The 21,588-nt window shown below is 34.5% G+C and overlaps 1 long non-coding RNA gene across 1 annotated transcript; it reads left to right on the forward strand.

Moving 5' to 3' along the window:
- Nucleotides 1-17,357: 17,357 nt before the first annotated feature.
- Nucleotides 17,358-19,729, forward strand: LOC128549438 (uncharacterized). The gene is made up of 3 exons (XR_008367625.1): nt 17,358-18,100; nt 18,581-18,783; nt 19,600-19,729. It is a non-coding gene; the product is annotated as an uncharacterized LOC128549438 (long non-coding RNA).
- Nucleotides 19,730-21,588: the final 1,859 nt, after the last annotated feature.

Consider the following 21,588-nt stretch of genomic DNA (forward strand, 5'->3'; position numbering starts at 1 on the left):
TTTGTACACTCTCGACAAAAAATCGTGCGTATTTGTAAGCTTCCCACGGCATTTTAGGCACAAACGATAAAATTTGTCGCGGGTTTAAAATGGTAGCAACCGGCCACCATAGAAATCCCAAACCGAACGTACTGTATTGTAACGTAACAGCGCGCATACGACAATAAGACAATAACGTTGTTTTTATAAATAGTACTTTTAATTTCTAGGACCAGAAAATCATCAGATCAGTGTTTTCAACTCAGTCAAAATGCTTTCCTTGTAACTTTACAAAATCAAAACATAACATTTTGCCAAACATTATTGCTGATATGATATAGAATTTGCTAGTCTATACACTGTTTTAATACCAAGCGAAACGGTGATTTTAAAAACATTTTTGCTTTACATGTTACATTTGTTTTTAATATTTAGCATGGTTTGAAATGATAAACAAATAATTTTGTGTAGCAGAGACAAGTTTTACTTGATCTTTTAAATTGATAAAATAATTCAGTTATTGTATTTTCATTCATATATCCTTTCATATTTTTAAAGCAGTCGTAACAGTGTTCCGTAGTCCGTTGTATCATATTTGTCCTCTGTGATCCGTCGTTTTGTATTGTACTCCGTGTTTGTAATATCAAGTCCAGACATGTGTTCACTCGCGTATACGATCTGGTTTTTTTTTATATAGGAGACGTTTTTATTGGTCAGTTATGCTTTTGCACAAATAACAACTTTTGGCGCGAAATAACATGAGCATGGCCCTCAATTCATAATTCTTTAGATTTTTTTTCTAGTGAACTCAAGTTCCTTAAGAACTTCTTTTGTACTTTGGCTAAACGTCCTTCTCTTTGGACACATTGCTACCTTTATACACCGGCAAAATTTCCTAACCTTTGGACACCTTGCTCTTTTAGTATTTAAGTACACATTTGCTAGACGTTTCTGGTAAGCATTGTTCTTTTGGAACTTAGTAATAATTTGATAACCGCGAGAGATGTATTTTGTGATTTTTTTATTTTTCACATCTGCTACTTTTGCATTGTTATTCGTACTGATTTTATGTTACCTTAATTTAATGTTTTATGTTTTAGGTGGGTTTTTCTTCGTGTACTATACTGGGTCTGTCCTACAAATAAATAGATAAAACTTTGACCTGGTTGTGTTCACAGTTACACCCGAACGACCACTACTACAGTTGTTTGAAGACAATTTGAATTATACGTAGACCAATACTCACCTTAACACATTAAAAGTCAGGTAGACTTTAAGCCTTGCCCTGCTTAATTTCTATAATGAACTTGTCAATCTTTCAATTTGGACACTGCCATTGACTGTTAAAAGGGGTGTTTAAATAATCCTATATGTGAACGATAGTCATAAACACGTGAATAAGGAGCTACGAAACAGTGTACGGGGAAAATGAAAATAAACGATCTTGTTCATGCATAAAAAGTGGGTACATTTTATGGATATACCCTACACAAATACACAAATATAAGTAACAAAATTCACGCAGGTTTCGTAATTCTAAATGTTCCACAGGTACTGAAAGGTCAACGAAATAAGAAGATGATGACGATGAAGCAAATATTGAACTAGCTGAATTTAACAAAGTTTAGAGTCAAAAATAGGGAATGTTGTACTACAAGATAGATAAATTAGTACCGAAGACGGAAGGAAAAATTCCCTCCAGTGCGTTTTTATATTCCCTTCAGTGTAGTTATTATGAAAATATAACCTGACAAGATTTCTGAGAAACATGAAACAGCACTGACTACCTAACTTACACGTTGATACGCCATTAATGAATTCTGTACAGGACCTAATGTAAATTTTCCAACATTTATGAAAGGTCGCTTTAAAATCTAGATATGAAACTGTATCAGTATAATTATATGAAGTTATTTGATACAGACACATGACCTTGTAACATATATAAATTAAACGGAAAAATACTGAATCGTTTTATAGCGACTGAATAACAGCATTATTGTACTAGATTCTCAACAATGAGGATAATTCCCATTTATCAAATGCAAGGGAAATGTTCTTTAGTTTTGACACGTAAGCTTGCCAAGGTGTAAAAATGAACACACAATAATTCAACTTTATTTCTTTATGTTACAGAATAACAGTGATTGAACGCTTATGAAAAAATCAATTTACCATTATGTGCACTAACATATACAATTTCATGGTACTGGTATCACATTTTTTGTTTGCCAATAAAAATCAGACTATCGAGATACCACTAAAACGTATGTCGAGCAGTATGTGACATTGTTTTGCGCCGTGTTATGTGTCGATCTTCTAGTATTCAAGGCAGACGCACGACCTCTGATGCTTTGCAAGACAGTATGAAAACATGCACGACATTAAGCACGATGCATGACCCAATGCCCGACACACGATTCGGCGGGACATTGCGAAATTAACGTTGCTTTGTTCTTCGTGTGGCATCGCCGTGCGTCAAATTGTTTGTTATGTCATATTGCCGTGTGTTTAATCGCATGTCGTGCATTGACCTAAAAGGGTTTACAAACGCTGATGCGATCTGAGGCAAGACAATGTGACATGAAGTGCGACATCAATGTCTTGGTGTTGTGTGGTATTGTCGACTGTCTTTCATGTCGTCATGCGTTCATGCATCATATCGCATTTCTGCATCGGCATAAAGAGAAGACGGTCGAAACACAACAAGATATGCAATATTGTGACATGACGCGGGACTCCTGATACGACGGCTGACAATACGTTACGATATCTCGACAAAAAAATGTCACGCATCGTGTTGCAGTGACACGGGTCGTTTTCTCTTTTCTCGTTCGTCGTGTGGTATTGATATAGTACAATAAACAGTAACAGGATTCCGTAAACATGGTGGTGCAGAAAACCTATTAAATTATCAGATAACTGTGTAGTGGTGGAGTTTTAACGGAATCTACATGTCTAAATAAGTGGAGGAGTGGATAATCTCTGTCATCGATACAGTTAGATAAAAACTTGATAGAACTTTGAGTGTACGATTTTGTAAGCTGGTATCTGCTTGTGAAAATAAATTCAAACTTAAAACATTTGCTAAATGTGAAGAAGTATGTAGTGCACAGGTTCTGTAACTGGTTTTCATTATCAAAAAAGTGATGTCTCCAGGCCATTTTTGGCATCTATCATAATATTTTCCCATGATTACGCGTGTTCACGATCATCTTTTTTGCAACCCTTCTCCGTCGTTTTGCCATCGCGATGTTGAGTACTTAGTTGATATCTCTCTGACGACTCTTTTTATGTCTAAAAAGGTCATGCAAATGCACTTCTAACATTATGTTTTGTTTACTTGAGATTGTTTAGTAATGTTGTGTACCGGCAATTGACATGAAGACATTGGGATATGGTCAGACGTATAAATATATCGAAAAGGAGGATACAAGGTAGTAATGCGGTATAAGCACTATCTTGATACCAGAAGTGTTAAGGCATTACAAATCTTCATTAACGTTTTTACTACATATGAAATAGCTACGCTCTATCAAACACCATTTTAATTATTCGACCAGCGGTACCGGACGGTAAATTGCCTGCAAAATTATCTTTTTAAAAACCATGTCCAACCGTCAAAAAACAAACATTCTAACACGATCCGAATCATTTTCCTATTAAACAAAGAAGGCAGAAAACAGAGAATTATTATACAACAACTCACAGTTCTGACGTCACAATTATTACGTCACGGTGTCAAACGGCATAGCAGCGCGCTGGAAGAGAAACCGATTGAAAACGGGCAAATTTTAAATGAATAACGTCAAGGAAGTACTTAAAAATCGTCGTTCAGATGCGTATTATTATATCACGAGGGCGTAGCCCTCGTGATATAATTCCTTCGCATCTGAACTCCAAACAATGATTTATTCAACGACAAATCACTGGATGAGATAAATTATTTCTTAAATTGACACTGTCAATGCATGGACTGCGAGAAGTGTTTAATATAATTATGAAACAAATCTTGATCAAAATTTATATATTTTTTTTTCTAAACTGGATATATATATATATTCATATACCTGTAGCTATGTCAGTGTCGTTAACCCAGCAAAAACATGCGAGGGAAGCGAATACTTATCTAACTTTCGGTTATAATCAAGGTCGGTATGTCCGACGTGAGAAAAGGCAGTTTTTATATACAAGAAGTTTAAGAATTACACCTGTGATAACCGGGATACTGCTTCTGTATCATATCTCTGATTGTAACTGATAAAAGCTTCTAGTGAACAAAATATATCAGTCAATGACTTTGTAATGTATTTGTGACAAGTTAGTGTCATATAGAGATGGTACCTCAATTGTTGCTGCTTTTTTTCAGTGTGAAAATATATCTAAATACACTTATCACTAGATATTTTTATTTTTTCCTCCTCTCCATGTTAAAGTAGATATATATGATACTTAAAAGAATGACCTTCTATAATGAAATTATCTGAAGCAAAATGGACAACTCTTGAATTGACCAACTCTTGTATTGACAGTTTTTAATTGATTTTGATGTTTCCCTATTTATAGTTTATATCGAAATTGTCCACAGATGAAAAAATTCAATACAGATTAATGAAAGTTCTGTCTACTTTCAACTTTTTAGTTACTCGAAAATCCAACAGTCTATATAACTTATGAAAAATGTGATGAAGAATGACATGCGACATGCATATGCATATCGAAACCCTACAAAAAACGAGCAAAATAAAACAAAAGAAAAAAAAATCGACATCAAGGAAGTTGTTGAAAAAATTTATAATGTAAACAATTAACCCTCAGTAATATTTTACTTTTACTTTTAGAAGTTAAGTACTACTCATAAAGGCACTCTATTCTTACGGTTATTGTTGACATAATTGTAAATGAGAGATCCCAATTTTTTTTCCAAGTGATGTGAACAGTTTTAGTTGTAAATTAATCTGGATATCTGAAGTTTCTAGCTTACCTTATTTGCAATAAAACTGTGTTACAGTTTCCTGAGGTAAAAAAAATCGTCAAGATTAAGTATTCTCAGTTCTTTTTTCTTTTTTTTTCCTGGTGGTGGGGGGGGGGGGGGGCTGCTTTTTTCAGCATTTTTATCGTGTTAGCGGTAGTCATATCTGGAGAATGTCGAATTGCTTACAGGAACATAATTACACAAATTTCAGCGTCATTTCCGATCTACTTCGGAATCCTTAATTCTAGTTGTAATTATAATTGATGACAGTAACTTTCTTGTTACATTATTTGCATCAAAGTACTCATAAAGAGTCAAACGAATGCGTCAAAATGATTAAAATATAAAAACAATTTTCAAAATGATTATTTGAAATGATGAATATAACTACAGTTCACCTATGTTTTACACACTCTAATTATGTGAAACCAATTTAGCTTTTTGTAGGCCTAATTTTCTTATGTTGGATAAATATTTTACATTTAATATATGAAATCTGTTGTCAACAAGGTCATCTTTGTGAACAAAAAGGAAAAAAGGAATACATCAGCTGAAAAGCATTTACTGCTATAACTTTACAGCATCGCATTCGGCCACATTTTTCTGCAATCTCGCCTTGCATGCTACATATGATTTTGGCAACAGAAAATGACGTCAGATGATCATCAGCTTTTCCAGGAAGTCAAAAAATGACGTCCGATGACCGTCAGCTTTTCCAGGAAGTCAAGAAAATGACGTCAGATGACTGTCAACTTTTCCAGGAAGTCAAGAAAATGACAGTGGACAGGCTAAACTTGAAAACAAAAGTCGCATTTCAATTGGGCTATAGACAGGGGTCGCGCGCAGGAATCACCCAGTCTAAAGTAATGAGGCAAGTGTATATGATGATTTTTGGAACTTGGTCGAATCGTTCAAAATGGTCTTTTTTTATTTTGTCTGAATGTGTCAGTATATATGTCTCGGATGTAAGATATTTTCGTACCTGAGACCTGCATACATTTCAGAAGAAGTTTCAAAATGAATTTCGTGTAATAAACGTTAATTCTACGGTAGCGTGAAAGGGCCATCAGACGCTAATATTTTATTACAGGTGCGGAAAGGACATAAATATAGAGGAAACAGTCTATATAATATAATCTTCAGCTGATACATTTAACCCCTACGATTGTAACATAACAGATTCTACTTCTGCTGCATTATATACGAATATTCCAAGGTCAAACGGTTGTAAACAACAATTCAATTACATAATTATGATAAAAAGTCGTACTGACTTTTATGCAGATCCTTAAACAAGTTTTCATCTCCACCAACAAATTAGCTCAGTAATGATTCAGCAGGGACGTCAAAAAGGTATGTAATACAGTAAATGCTCAATTCCGAAAACACAGAGTTTTAAATGTAGGTCATAGTTCATTGTCTGAAAGGTAATTTTATTTTTTCTTTGCTTTTTTGTCGTCAATAAATTGGTCAAGTCAGAGTTGTCCCCCTTAGATTCGCTTGTAAAGGCATCACAAAACTCCTTGATTTAAATCTGGTTAAAAATATTGAAACTTAAACAGCCTCAAATGAAAATCTATTTGCGTGTGAAATGTCACGGACACCTTTTATAGAAAAAACAACAACAAAACAATGTGTTATTATATAAAATACTGGCCTGTTCGAAACAACCGTTCAGTATTGTTCTTTAATATATAAAATTGATTAGAGGCTTATATTTTGCAGTACAGGCTCACCAAACTAACATCAGTGCATGGTCTTATAAATATGTGTTTGTTTTAGGAAAGGGTCAAATAGTTCTTAACATAGGAAGCCTATACCGAGCCTATAGCAAGGATGTTGATGTAGAAAGGTATCGTTTATGAATTTAGACTATGCCCACGTATGCAAGGAATTCCATGATCTTATTTATAGTTGTTTTTTTTTTGTTTTTTTTTTCCCCGCGATTAGTTCGGTGGCGATTTTGGCATACATAAAACTTTTTTTTTTAAATGATCACTCTTTTGTACTTACTGTTACAGTTTTTAGCTTTTAATAAATAACGGCTGTCGGTGGGTTACCGTAATAAATTTTACGTGTGGAAACCAGTTGTTGTAAAATACTTGACTACATAAGTAAAATTAATGTGTAAAGTATTTGTAAATCTCATCTAATGATAAATGAGCCGTGCCAAGAGAAAACCAACATAGTGGCTTTGCGACCAGCATAGATCCAAAACAGCCTGCGCATCCGCGCCGTCTGGTCAGGATCCATGCTGTCCGCTTTCAAAGCCTATAGCAATTAGAGAAACTGTTAGCGAACAGCATTAATCCTGACCAGACTGTGCAGATGCGCAGGCTGGTCTGGATCTATGCTGGTCACAAAGCCACTATGTTGGTTTTCTCATAACACGGCTCAAATTGTTTATTATTATAAGGTCACTATGTATTACGTGAGGACAATCAGCCTTTATAGTAAACAGATACAATCAACAATGATAACCTGATTTCTGCCGTTTCATACAATCTCAAATCGTAATGATAAAGGTCCCAGTTTTGGCTTTGATGAGCGAATGTTTACTTTATGAAATTTATCATATTTTTGTGATAAGTTAGGGTTATAAATGTGTGGTGAACAATATTATAGGTTATTCGATTAAGTGAATTTAAAGAGGCTTTCCAACAGCGTATATAACTTTCAAGCAACCGATTTAGACAGAATGTACGGTATATGTCCTAATGCATGACACTAAGATTGAAAAAAAGATACTTCGATACTTGATACATCGGAGCTGATATAATTCTTCAAAAAGTCTTAAATGAAATTAAAAGATTCAATAACATTTTATTTGTCCTAAGTCAGTGAAATCTAGTCCGCTGATTTCATTCAGAATATATGACATCAAAGTGGTGTTTAAGCTAAATAGAACATGTTAAGGGCATCAATTTATCTGTACAACGATGTTATTATGTAATTTAAGCTTAGGTTTTTCCAGCACATGCTGAACCGTAAAACTGGCATAGGATGTATGCCATCTTACTTTGCAGTTTGCTATATTAAAATTGCTACCTCAAAATATACAGTTTGCTACATAAAATTGCTACCTCAAAGTATATACAGTGTGCGACATTAAAATTGCTACCTAAAAATATGTACAGTGTGCAACATTAAAATTGCTACCTCAAAATATGTACAGTGTGCAACATTAAAATTGCTACTTCAAAATATGTACAGTGTGCAACATTAAAATTGCTACCTCAAAATATATACAGTGTGCAACATTAAAATTGCTACCTCAAAATATATACAGTTTGCTACATTAAAATTGCTACCTCAAAATATATACAGTGTGCAAAATTAAAATTGCTACCTCAAAATATATACAGTGTGCAAAAAAATATACAGTGTGCAACATTAAAATTGCTACCTCAAAATATATACAGTGTGCAACATTAAAATTGCTACCTCAAAATATAAACAGTGTGCAACATTAAAATTGCTACCTCAAAATATATACCGTGTGTAAAAACAAAATTGCTACCTCAAAATATATACAGTTGGCTACATTAAAGTTGCTACTTCAAAAAATATTCAGTGTGCAAAAATATAAACAGTGTGCAACATTAAAATTTCTACCTCAAAATGTATACAGTGTGTAAAATAAAACTGCTACCTCAAAATATATACAGTTTGCTACATAAAATTGCTACCTCAAAATATATACAGTGTGCAAAACTAAAATTGCTACCTCAAAATATATACAGTTTGCTACATTAAAGTTGTTACCTTAAGAAATAAAACATTTACCTTAAAAATAATAATCTGGTAAAATTCTTCTACTAAATGATAACTAATAAAATTTATCCTTACAAAATACTTTTAAAATCGCTTAGACATGACAATGTATATTTAAACCTTGATACGCCTTTAAACCTCTTCAAACTTTTATCAGGTCGATGAATCAACATATCAACGGAACTTAAAAGGCAAAAATTGCTTTATTATTAAATCCAGACTATTTACAAGTATTAAAATGAATACAAAAGTCTGGCTAGTGTTCCATGTCAGTACACCATCAACTATTTTCATCGAGTTTGCGAGCAAAAAAACTGATAATCAAATTTTAAAAGTAAACACTAAAATGCATAGTAAACATGGTAAAGGCATTCTTATGTTCCGTGCTTATTTTTGTGCAGCATCCCTATCATCATAGATGGCAGCTCGATTTTTCGGCTCCTTTACCGACCAGAACATTGTTTCTGGCAAAGAATAGCAGCTGCCGACGCAAAGAAACCGCCGATATAGCAGATTTCGAAAAGAGTCCGCCGTGTTTCTTAAGGTGTTGGAGTATATCTTCAAAACACAGAACCATTTGATAAACAAACAAAAAATATATATACCATCAACATTACCTCTCTGTTACATGTTCTGCCGTAGTGTCCCGTACAATGGATACTTAAATATTTTCACAAAGTTGTCCCCCTTTAAAAATAAATACCATTTGTAATGAAATAAAAAAAGAACAATTGCTGAAAATTATAGTGTATTTTATTTGACCTGGCGGGGCGTGGTTTTGCGACGGTCCATTACATTATTGTGCAGGGTATGTAGAACATGGGACCAATGTAGCGATGAATCTTAATGTTTGGTTACTGGATAAAAAAATTATATTGTTCAACATATTTTGCTCGTTTTTTTTTTTTTTTTTTTTTTTTTTTTTTTTTTTTTTTTTTTTTTTTACCATTATTTGCATAAGTTGGAGATTATCTCGAATAAAACGGACAACACCATCAACACCATCAACATTTTTATGTGAAATTTCAGCATTGCGGCATCATTGCAAATACATTTACACGATGATAGATCTACGTAACAGTTCTTTGAAATTGTTGAGTTTTTTAAGGCAATGAACTGTCTAAAAGTGTGGCCCCTTATGTAGCCCTTGAAGCCTTTTCCCTGTCGCACGTGCAGATATAACTGTACTGACAATGTGTGCCCAGCTACTTATCTCAGGGTTGTGGGTTCGAGTTCTCTGTCTGCCCATATGTTTTTTTCTGTTTTATCTGAAAACTTTAGAACCGGACCAGTGTTCATTCATTCAACGGACAATTGAAGGAGCTTGCGTAATTAAAATTGATATTTGACGTAAATAAAGTACGAATAAAAGTAATATAGATACAATTACATTACACTGAATTAGAAACATGGTCTTAAGTGAATTTGAACCCATGGTAACGTTCGTATAGAGCTTTATTGGCTACAACCTGGTGTATTAGGTAGGCCTACCTATTACACATTCCTTGAAATAACGAATTCCTTCAACTCCTTATTGTATTTGTAACTTGTATCGCTATATGTTTTCAGTGTAAGGATGGCATCTTGTATCGCTATATGTTTTCAGTGTAAGGATGGCATCTTGTATCGCTATATGTTTTCAGTGTAAGGATGGCATCTTGTATCGCTATATGTTTTCAGTGTAAGGATGGCATCAGTAACAGTTACTACTGATTGTTCAGAATTCTGAAGATCGAACACGCTACCATTTGTCTCGCAGTTTGGTATTGACTAGCTTGTGTTCTATTGAACTTTATGTAAAAATATTTATGAATTAGTACTAAACAGTTCATATACATAACGCTGTTATAATGTTAATCAGTTTTCAAAGAGATGTTTAGAAGAATGTTATGAGTTCATATTTACAAACTTTCAATTTATTTCTTCCAGCGAAAATAACAGTAACTCAGTACGCAGCACGGTTCAAACTGGTCGAGCAATGAATACCCTATCAGGTAATTGTTTATTACTGTTTTTAGATCATAACAATCTGATTCATAAAAAGCAAAGTTTGTACGAAAGCGGGATACTTCAGATTTTATGTTTCTTCCCAGACTTGGGAGGAACAAAGTTCCTGGTCTCAAATGTAATTGTACAAATTGTTAGGCCGATTAGAAAACAAATGAACTAAGTGCACTTTTCAAAAGGATTAAAAAGTATATTTCTTGTAATAGTCTGAAAAAAAATTGGTCACAAAGCTGGAGTTAGATAAAGGAGTAACTTTACACAAAGACACAAAGAAAACCGGATTGAGGTATGTTGCCGTCTTGAAGAATGAAGGTTCAAGTCAGACATACATAATAATTGTAATTTCGGATTTGGTACATCTGACATGTATAAATTGGAAACAAAACCCTTTTAGTGACAAAGTCCGTGAAAGTCTGTTATGAAAACCTTTTCTTTGACCATGTAACAAAGTCAATTCGAACAAGAAACGAGCTTTGGTCCCACAGCTGTACGGAAACCACAAACTGACAGGTTTTATACGCATTTTTTTTTAAAAATATGTTGACTTTAATGCATGTTGAAAATGAAAACATAATCAGCATGTTTAGGCCTAAACAATTCCTTGTTTCCGGTAATATATGGTAGGCTGGTCGGATTTTTTTTTCTATTTTTTTTATTTCTTTTTATTTTCTTATATCTTTTATTAAGGGAAACTTTTCGGAATTATTTTTGTGTCAAAAACTGAATATAAAAGGGTTTTTTTTATCTGTAGAGCATTAGTAAGTTGATTTCTAACATCACTGGCCATGTTTAAAGCATAAAAAATTGAAGTACTGCAGCTTTTTGTTAAAAAAGTTGAAATAAAATCTCCATGGCCATAATTGTAAACATTTAGGATCGTGCCAAAAATTTAGGGTAGGTCGGGATACCAGAGCTAGAAACAGTTTTTAAACCTTAGCTTGGCTGTAATGGCAAGTTTGACAGTAAACATAATTATGTCTTTCAAAGCGACTTCTTTTTCCGGATATTTCTATCATTTCCATTGAGGACTGTTGACCATGTTTGTGTATTGCCATGGCATATATGTATAGACTAATGGCTTCCTTTTCTTTTTGATGGAGCAATAGTAGACCTGTCAGTCCATTAGTCCGTTCCTGCATATTTTCTTAAAATGACTGTTTCTACGTCACTTAAAAGAAGCTAATTACATTTAACTCATTGAAAAGGTACAATGTATAAAATAAATATATCACTAAACACATAAAGCTGGGAGTGAGGGTTTTTTCACACTTGCGACAGGTAATACAGTACATATTATAGGTAATATGGGACAGGTTCATCAGTATCCATCTCGGCTATATATATTTGCATCAAAATTTAGTTTTCTGAAAACTATTTTACTAATGATAATTGGCAGACGATGAATATATTCTGAGTATATGTACAATATTCGCTCTACTTTTCCCTGAAATTTCACATGATTCCTATTATTTTTCTCGCACTGGTAAACGGATTTTTGCCGCCCTAATCAATTTTGTTCAGTGTTAAAATACATGTAACTTATGATTTCTTTAGACTATCAAACTTATTCGCATTATATTATATCGTTATGATTGCAGATCTCTTCAATATGGTAAATCGCTCCGAGAACATGACCTACTAGTATCTTATATGACGTCACAAACCTGTTTCAAAAAAAAAAGAAGAAATCAGAATATTCGTCACATCCAGAAAGTTTCCAGGGAATGAATAGCACCAAAGAATATTGGAAGGAAAGATTTAGTAGAGGTAACAATACACTAAATATCAAGCTCATAATGTACTGATTTATTTGTTTGAAACAAAATGAAATCTAGTAAATCTAGAAGAAGTTTCGCGCTATTTCTAAGTTACAAATAACATGTTTTTGGGCAAACCGTTGTGAAGGTTCATGATTTTGTATCAGTTATGTTTCATTCTCTCAATTAAATAAGGTATGGGCAGCAGATTAATAAATAACCGGATTGACCGTCTTTAAAATAAGAAAAAGACTTTGCCTCTTTGGGCGTAGAGGTTTGGAGGATCGAACTGGTGACCTCTAGTCTTAAGCCTAAGCATCCAGACAAGTTCTTCCTTCGTAGAATGTTTTGTTGAAATATAGTTCCTCCGTGCGCTTATCTGGTAGGCATTACTATACAATAATTTATATTCGTGTTTGACGACATTTCGTGCATTTTATGATAGAGAAGCTGACACTGTTAAATCCTAACAAACAAGCGATGCTCCTATTTATTTTATGTCCAAATTTGGGATCCATCAATGAATTGGTACTCTTTTGAAAAAGCCGTTTAGGCCAAAAATAAGAGTTAAACTTTTCAGCCCCATGGAATTAAGGTATAGGTCCATGTTTCGGAGAAAAAAGTTCGAACGTCTTCATATCTTAGAAAGAAAGCATTGTTTTACATGAAAATATAACAGCATATAATTATAAAACATTTATATTACTGTACAAAACCATTGTCAATTTATTCATATATGTATTGAATTCTGGAAAGGTACTACATGAAGGGGCCACACTTCTGGACAGTCCAGCGCCTTTAAAAACTCACCATTTTTAAAAACTGTTACATGTCTTCGTTTTGATGCATTTGCAACATCGTGCGAGTGTTTAAACTTTACATAACTAGGTATAACATCGTTTTGACAATTGTTTACTGTACATTTATTTCTTTACAAATGGCATTCTTATTTAAAGGGGGACAACTCATTTAGAATATTTTAGGTATCCAACTCCATGGGACAGAACAGTAAAACATGTACTGGGCAGATAAGTTGTGTGTCAAGATGCTGTTCATTCGCTAAAAAAATCTGTTGTTTTGTGATATACTGCTAAACCTTAAATGATTTCACTGCATGTAAAGGGTAAATAAAAAATAGAATAAAGCGGAGTAGCCTTACTAATGACCGTTTATTGTATGTGCCCAATCACGTGATCGCGCTTCGTCATTTTGTTCCCGCTACAAGCTCGAAAGTGAAAGTGAAAAAGGTAAACAAAAATCACGTGATTGGGCACATTGACATACATGTACCAACTTTCCAACTTGCATTGAAGGTGACGAGCGATTGTTTGATATATACATATAGTCGTCTGCTATAATGTCAAGGATTATTTTAGTTTATACATAATTTATTTTAGGTGGATTGTGAAACAAGTTCTACATCTTATATTAATCACTCTCGACATCTCATTCCTAATGGAATTCATCGCCACGAGGATGTGAGCGGGGAGACCAGTTTCTCTTTTAATGATGAGCGCCAAGCAAGGAGGCCACTTGTACCAATTTTCACGTCTTTGGAATTACTTGGCCAGAGATCGAACCCACAACCTCCCGCACTCGAAGCGGACGCTCTACCACGCGGCTATCTAGGTAGTTTGAGGACATTTTCCTATCAGTCCGCAGATCGAGCTTGCAGACATTACCAATCTTTTGTTTGCGCTATCTTATAAATAGAAAGAATACTCTTTAGGAATACAGTACGTTTTATTTTAAAGATTTATTTCTGTCATCTTTTACAGATGAACAAACGTATTTTCTTCTCGCAAGGAAAGTTTACGGTCAGTACAACAGCTGGTCTAACTGAAAAGCAAACACTTGAACAGAGAAAGAAACACAGCGAAAAGTTCTAGAAACGGAAATATTCAAAAACATCATAAGTCACAGAAGGCTGGTCCTACCTAACGGAAATTGGAAAAATCACTGTATTCCGGCTGCCCAGAAAGATGTTTTCATATTGGAACTACTGACTTCGGTATGTTTTTGTTTGATTTATATGATATATGTGATGAAATGGAATACATCTATATTTATTATATAGATACTGGAACAAAAGAGTAACACTTGAACCAATACACACTTCATTACTTCGAAGGTCATGTTTAGGATATGTCTCATGGCGTTTGATTTGTATGTAACACAGGTACAATTTAAGAAATGTGACAAGGATAGATGACTTTAGAAAAGGCGTCATTGACATGCATTTAAAGAGAACAGGTGGTCATCGACTTCTGATGCCTATCACTGCTGTGGGTCGAGCCTCGCTCTGGGCGTTGATTTTTTAATGTGATAATTGCCATCCAGCTTGCATGCTGAAGGCAAGTGGTTCTACTCAGATAATGAAATAATGTATTGAAGGACACTTCGGGTATCCCTCCAGCATCAGTACCTAGAAAGTCGTCATAGGACGTATAGTTGTGTCAGTGTGCCGTTAAACCCACAATACAGTTTTACCAAAAAGTCAAGTATACAGGAAAAACTTACTTTGTTATATCATATAGAGGTAACACCTCTTTTTCTAGCGCAAAAAGTAATGATTACATAACCGAGATATGTGTAATGACTTAACTGATACCGAGTGGATTTTGCAAAGTTCGAATTCGACAGACTGTGTGAAATGAGTAGCTTTCGACAGCTCAGTGTTTTAGTTGATTTACTGATGTTACTTTCGTTCATGAAAAAAGGAAACATTTCCTAAATGGTTAAGTCTAGGAAACTGTGCTGTGGGCTCGTGCATCCTTTACACAAATCCACTCTCAGTCGTCGTTTTCTTCATACACAAAATAGATAACAGTGCTTCTCCGGTCACGTGATCCGACATATTTCCCTTTCAAACTGCCACAGAACATATGTCACTAGATATGAATTCAGCTTCTAATCTGCCAATATTCTCTGTGTTCAATAGCAATCGGATGATAACATATAAAGGAAACCTTTCAAGATCGGAATTTCAGAAGAAAAACAAACGAAAACTATAATTATTGTCTGTCAAACTGAGTTTTGGTTGTTCTAACACTAACAAACGTTTTACGCTTGTCGCTCAACCTATTATAGGTATCGCACAGTATTGTCCGTAAATATTAACCTGGCACATATGGATATTCGTGTGTTTCCAGAAATTAATTTTCGTAGTCCGAAACCAAAACAACGATATAACAATTGAAGAACCAATGATATACCATCATGTATCATGTGCAGATATAGCTGTGCGGACAAAGCGTTTGGCCATTAATCTGAGTATTGTCTGTTCGAGTCCTCTGTCTGACTAAATTGTCTTTTTATTTTTTTTTTATTTTGCTTGTTTCTTATTATTTTATATGTAAAATTAACAGACACTTATCATGATTTATCAACGTAATACTCTACTAGATTCTATCGATTAAGTACATAAAACCGTTATACAAAATGTCGTTTAAAATCTTCATGACCAGACAAGCATTCATTAATTCAACGGACAATTAAAAAAACTGTTGTTAGCGACACAGAATGAAATGTTCCATAACATAATATAACCATAGATACAAATACAAACACAATGAATTATATTTCAAAGAATGGTTAAAAAAGAGTTCGAACCCATGGTAACGTGTTTCCAAGTCGGAGAGCTTACCACTACACCACTGTGCTGTTATCTAAATTGATTATTTTGATAAATCTAGATATTTTCAGGACACAACTATCGCGTAAAATAACGAAAACGCCCGAAAATATTGGCGAAGATTAATGAGTGCGCATGCCGGACAATAATAAGCTACATTTACGATGCAAATATTAATTCCTTGTTGGCCGAATGGTAACGGTATTCGTGTAATACTTCTTAATACTTCTTCGTCGGGAGTTCGATTCCCAAATCCGTAAATATATTTTTAAAACTTGATTCAATTTCTTTTCTTTATTTTCAATACGATTCAACGAAAACAACGCGAGTTGGTTAAACTAGTACTAACTAAATAACAAGTCGAAAGATTTCCTGCGACCAGAAGTTATACAGACCAGAAATTATGGAAGCCCTGGAGGGACAATTGATTTCCGTACTTCCCACTTCTGATTTCTAACTTCTGCACTTCTCACTTCCGGCAACTTCTTGACTTCCTACTTCCACACTTCTGACTTCCAACTTCCGCACTTTTGACTTCCAACTTCCTGACTTTCGACTTCTGATTTCCAACTTCCACACTTCTTACTTCCGACTTCTTGACTTCTTACTTCCTTCTTCTAACTTCTGCACTTCTGACTTCTGTTGTTTTAATAAAGAGTGTTAAGTATTGATTGTTTATTTACATGTTACTAAAGATAAAAACGCCATAATACTGTGCGGTACTTTTTTATAGTAGCAATTGACAATATTCTAAATAAATAACAAGTCGAAAGATTTCCTGCGGCCAGAAGTTATACAGACCAGAAATTATGGAAGCCCCGGAGGGACAGTTGATTTCCGTACTTCCCACTTCTGACTTCTAACCTTTGCACTTCTCACTTCCAACTTCTTGACTTCCGCACTTCCTACTTCTAACTTCCACACTTCTGACTTCTAACTTTTCTACTTCTCACTTCCAACTTCTTGACTTTCTACTTCCTACTTCTAACTTCCGCACGTCTGACTTCTAACTTCCACACTTCTGACTTCCAACTTCCTGACTTTCGACTTCTGATTTCCAACTTCCACACTTCTTACTTCCGACTTCTTGACTTCTTACTTCCTTCTTCTAACTTCTGCACTTCTGACTTCTAACTTCCGCACTTCTAACTTCCAACTTCCAACTTCCTGACTTTCGACTTCTGATTTCCAACTTCCACACTTCTTACTTCCGACTTTTTGCCTTCTTACTTCTCTCTTCTAACTTCCGCACTTCTGACTTCTAACATCCTGACTTTCGACTTCTGATTTCCAACTTCCACACTTCCGACTTCTGACTTCTTACTTCCTTCTTCTAACTTCTGCACTTCTGACTTCTAACGTCCGCACTTCTAACTTCCAACTTCCTGACTTTCGACTTCTGATTTCCAACTTCCACACTTCTTGACTTCTTACTTCCTTCTTCTAACTTCCACACTTTTTACTTCTAACTTCCACACTTCTGACTTCTAACTTCTTGACTTCCGACTTCCAACTTCCGCACTTCTGACTTCCATCTTTCCCTCTTTGGAAGTCGGAAGTAAGAAGTGTGGAAGTTGGAAGTGGGAAGTACGGAAATCAATTGTCCCTCCAGGGCTTCCATAAGAAATTGTTATGGATGTATGTGTGACCACTTAGCCTAAAAAGTAACCTATGGATGGATAACGTACTTGATTTTTTTCTTTAATGCAGGAAATATTACTCAATTCTACATGATTTATCTATGAAACATGTATTTCTTAATTCCGAAAGTTATTGTTTTGAGCAAAAATAACTATATTTCCCTTTCATGTATAACATAACTTAGCTCAAATGGCCGCATTCGATGACTATCGAAATATGTTACTAGAGCTATAACAAATGTGATGCATGCCTTCACCTGGACTTCGTTGACAACACAGGACCATAATCCAGGGAATTAAAGAGCAATTAACAAAATCCCTTGTGCACAAACAGGTATTAATATTGAACATTGCTGAAAGTTTTAATAAATTGTATGAAATAATGAATCACAAACATTTCTTTCTATATCATATAAAGTGCCGGCTATATTGCAGAAAAAAACAACAAAAAAAAAAACGGCGTTCCATAAATGCGATAAGCCAATAGCATAATGGTAAAACGTCACGAGATTATCAGATGTATTCCACTGTGAGATTATCACATGTATTCCACTGTGAGATTATCACATGTATTCAACTCTTCTGTGGCAAGAATTATGTAAAAAAAAAGAGAAAATTTCTGGTCATGATACTGGAAAAACTCGAGACCACGTGCAAATTACTGATTGCGCATGCACCTTTCGGTGCTATAAGTACTTTTCCAATATCATCTTTATACGGAACATTTGATCTTTTTTAATCATAAGGTTTGAAAAACAAGTTTTTCAGGAACGTAATAACTTAAACTAATACTTATTTGCTACTTTTCTTTCAGACAATGACGAAAGCAGATATTTTAAAGACAGTCAGATTACTACGCTAACTTAATGTGATAAGGCATATTGAATAATTTACAAAGTATGATGCTGCCGTACTACTTTTGTTAATGATAACGTCAACACTAGTAGGGCACTGGGTAGCTTGTGTGTTTGATGCCATTGCATTCTGGGAGTGACCGCACTTGGACAAAAGCCATAGGTAAGTAATTATCATATATCATTAAACCATTCGCTCGGCCTATAACATCTTCGTCGTGTTAATATATGATACATTTCTAAAAAATTTAATATTATGTGATTTAATTCAAATATTCCTCTAAAAGCTTTAATAAACACTGTATGTCATATCCTTAAAGTCATTTACTTCTTGATAGACTTCTTTCATCAACATGGAGAATAAAACATGCGGAACCCGTTATAATTATCGGGCAATATTTTGTATCTTTGAATGCACTCTTCGGTTATTACGGAAAGTCATATGCATGTTCATCTACATGTACGACCGGAGAATGCCGAAATTGCGTCACGGCATTATACGTAATTGGACGGAAATAGCCGAGTGTCATTACGTCACCATTACCTTAACTTCAAAGGAATCTCACATCTTTTCAGTATTTTGAATACACTAAAATAGAAATTATGAAACCTCATTGGACAACTTACTATAGAATAGGTTTGTTCCTCAGTTGAAGAGGACGGACTAATTTGATTTTTTTCTTTTATTCTTAAGGCGTAATTGCTTTCTAAAATTATTTATATGATATGAATTGTAATTTGGATTTCTCGCTTTTTGTAAAGTAAAAATATTGTTTGGTATATGTTAGCTAATACATGCTCTATTATGTATCTTTAACAGTTTTATTCTGTGCAAACTTGATCTGAATATTGGCATATGTTTTGTTTTTCGAAAGAAAGGCGCTGTTGAAGGCGCTAAGTCTGTTTAACGTGATTGCGACGTCTGCTTCATACATATTTAAGTTGTATGAAATGTTTTATCGTTTTTCTGATATTCTAGGATGGTTAGTGTCGCCACAAGTACCAATGAAGCTTACGTTGTCAACGTCACAAATAGTGAACCAGCATAGAGACGTATTACATCACAGCATTTTACGTTTACGTTGCTGACGTCAATAGGATTAGGAAACGTGTCACCATACTAACGCCGGAAAATATTCTCAACATTTGCTGTTCTGCTTGGTTGTAAGTAGCATTTGATTTATCTTTAATAAATACACCTAGATAACACGAACAAATCCGGGAATATACAAATGTAACTGCAACTATGAGTAAAACATGTAATTGTAGATTATATATCGTTGGATAAAACCAAGAATTTGGAAATATTATTGCGTTAAACTAGGAATTTAGCCAACAAGACCATAGTCCTTTGAATTCTTTGAACGGTGTTCTTAAAAATTCTAGAGCAGCCTACAAATTTATCCATTGTGATAATGAAACAAGACCTGCCTTCAGTTGTCGTAAATATTTATCACGTGACAATGCTATCTACAACGGTAATTATTATCATTATTTATATGAAAGGGTCACTGGTGTCTGCTTACCAAGAATTTGAGAATAAGATGACCATAGATAATATGCAGGAATCATGAAAATTATGGTTTTGATGGCGATATGATAAGTTTTACACTGTAATAACTACATTTCTGTAAAAAAACCTGTAACAAAATTTTGTTATGTAATTTATATTATGTTTTTCAGTAAACAATACACTTTCAAATGAAACCAAAATTATATGAGCTTGCCAGGCATCAACATTTGATATATTTTTGTAGCACTGTCATATAGAACGTGCTTATCTGTGGACCGGATACCATAATTGTGGCGTACGCTGAGTAAATGGGCGGTCACGTGAGTTGTGGGTTGGGGCCGTTTTATTCTATCGGAAGATATATGTGCATACCTGCTTTGTTTTATTTTAGGTAAAGATGATATATTTTGCGGTGATCACGGTGACCTAGCATGCACGGGAAAATCGCTCTACTTTGTACTTGCACTTAGATCATACTGTTATATAAAGAAGACAGAGTCACATATGCTGAAAGAAACTCTGAATACTTCCCCAGAATTTTCGGACAAAAAATCATGGATGAAACACAAGGTCAATTTTAAGCGGGTAAGTATGATATTTTTACAATCAAATCCATCCGTCGTGAAATAATTTCATTTTCAAAATAGTTCCGCACTTTCAGAAAACTTATACAGGGTTTGTTTTACATTCTGAAAATAAACAAAATACCACAGATATAACAAACCTATCAAGTTTGTCGTCATTTATTGCTAGCATAGATTTTTTCTTTAAAAAAAGTCATTTTAGGAACTGTTTAGATACGTTGTACTTGATCTGATCATTATTTGACAAAATCAGGACTTTTACACCGTTTACTAACGGCTTTTCCTTTAAAGAGAATATTAAAATGAACAAATCAAATTTGATAATACAGCTGTAGCATTATCACAGCTAAAACCTGTACGAAACACGTTTCATAATAAAATATAGTGTTTTTCCATAATTCAAGGAATACGTTAAGATTTCTGGTCCGAGTTATTTTATTTGACGCAGTGAATTATTTTTCATCTAAACAACATGTTGAATTGTGTTCTGTATTGACAACAGCTCGACAAAGTGGGCGATCTAACTGGCGCAGAAGAATGACTAGCACGGTACCGCAGATTGGAGATGAGCCGACATTTAGCCTATAGCAATATAAATACAGCGTTCAAAGACAAATCAGTGAAAAGCAAAGACTTTATTTACAAACATTTACACTATTGAAAACCATTTCATAATTTGGATGATATATTTAAGGGTGCATGGTGTCCTATGATACAGCGCCCGGCTCGAGTGCAGGAGGTCGTGGGTCCGATCTCTGGCTGCGTCATAATGGTACTAGTAGCTTCCTTGCTTGGCACTAACAGGATTGTCAGTATAATCTGACTTAGTGGGATACCATGTTACGTGTTTACGGCGTAATATTCCAGTGAG

This window comes from Mercenaria mercenaria, chromosome 16, assembly GCF_021730395.1.
Source record: "Mercenaria mercenaria strain notata chromosome 16, MADL_Memer_1, whole genome shotgun sequence".
NCBI lineage: Eukaryota > Metazoa > Mollusca > Bivalvia > Venerida > Veneridae > Mercenaria > Mercenaria mercenaria.